At 37.3% G+C, this 1,667-nt stretch overlaps 1 pseudogene; it reads left to right on the top strand.

Moving 5' to 3' along the window:
* Positions 1-380: 380 nt before the first annotated feature.
* On the top strand, positions 381-499 carry LOC112474437 (annotated as a pseudogene).
* Positions 500-1,667: the final 1,168 nt, after the last annotated feature.

Genomic DNA, 1,667 nt, shown 5'->3' on the forward strand with positions numbered 1-1,667 from the left:
TGTCTGAGGTCACTTGCTTTGAGCCTGAAGGAATTCTCTTAAAATTTCTTGTTTGTTGAGTTTTCTTACAATGAATTCTTTCAGTTTTTGTTTATCTGACATTGTCTTTATTTCAGCTTCATTGTGCTGCTTTCAAATTTTCTCTTTAGACAAAGAATGTCTTTAGACAAAAATATCTTTGAATATTTTGACTACAATGTTTCTTAGTATAATTTTTCCTACTTGGAGTTTGTTGAGCCTCTTGGATATGTGGATTAATGTTATCCATCAAATATGGGATATTTTTAGTCATTATTTTTAAAATAAGTTTTCATGGTTTTTGTTTATTTCTTTGCTTCTTTCTCTCTCCTCTCTGGTAATCGCATTACATGGATATTGGTGTCTACAGCTGTACCACCCTGAACACGCCCGATCCCGTCTGATCTCGAAAGCTAAGCAGGGGCAGGCCTGGTTAGTACTTGAATGGGAGACCATCAAGGAAGACTGGGTGCTGTAGGCATAAACAAAGAAACGAACAAACATGTATACTAGTAACCTTAATGGTGTCAAACATTTCTCTGAGGCTTTGTTCATTTGTCTTCATTTTTTGTGTCCTCTGTTTTTCAAATTGTATGTCTATTGACCTTTCTTGATATTTGCTGATTCTTTCTTCTGCCAGTTCAAATCTATGGTTGAACTCTGTTTTGTTTTTTGTTTTGTTTTGTTTTGTTTGGGTTACTGTATTTGTAACTTTAGAATTTCCATTTGTTTCTCCTTTATAATTTCTTCTTCCTTTTTGATATTGTCTCTCTGATGAGATATTATCATTATACCTTCCTTTAATTCTGTAAAGATATTTATCATAGCTGCTTTGATGCCTTTGTCTGCTATCATCTACATCTGGGTCCCCTAAAAGAAGGTAACTATACCTGCTTTTTTTTAAAAACTGTGTATGAGTCAGATCACACTTTCCTATTTCCTTGAGTGTCTTATCATTTCTTTTTTAACTTTATGTTTTAGATAATATATTGTAGCAACTCTGAATGTGATTCTCCCCCACCACCCATTTGGTGTTTATTATTGTTGTTTGCTTGTTTAGCTACTGTTGGTACTATTTTAGTTTGAAGCATCTGATATTACTTGTGAAAGAGGGTATATTCTTGTGTATGCAGTCAGTCGCCTGGGATGACACGAAAGTTTGAGACAATTACATTTAGGCCTTATTTTAGAGGCATTTTTTGAAGCTAGTGCATGAGGATTGCTCTGACCTCAGGAGTGATTTTCTTAGGTATCACTTCTCCTGTTTCTTTCTCACACACTTGTTAGCCAACCTTTCTGGCTCGTTGCTCTCACTCCCAACAAACACATTCATTGCTCTTAACAGCACCCTTAGGTTTGAACTTTCCCATACTCTGGTTAATTTGGAAGAGCTTCAGAACTCTCTGTTCTAAAGGCTTACCTCTTCCCCTGGGGGCGGGGGGGGGGAACTAGGAGTAGGGATTTCTCTATATATGGAACTAGGAGTAGGGATTTCTCTATATATGGTACACGTCCTTTAGGAGGAGGGTGCTGGGTGTAGGCAGTAGCCTTTAGTCCTCTTGGCTTGTCTTGCCTTTAGGGGAACATTTACCCCACAAATAAGCTTCAGTGAGGGAAATCAAGGCCCCAGTCTTCTCAGAAGATAATAC

The sequence above is a fragment of the Pteropus alecto genome, unplaced genomic scaffold (genome assembly GCF_000325575.1).
Source record: "Pteropus alecto unplaced genomic scaffold, ASM32557v1 scaffold79, whole genome shotgun sequence".
NCBI lineage: Eukaryota > Metazoa > Chordata > Mammalia > Chiroptera > Pteropodidae > Pteropus > Pteropus alecto.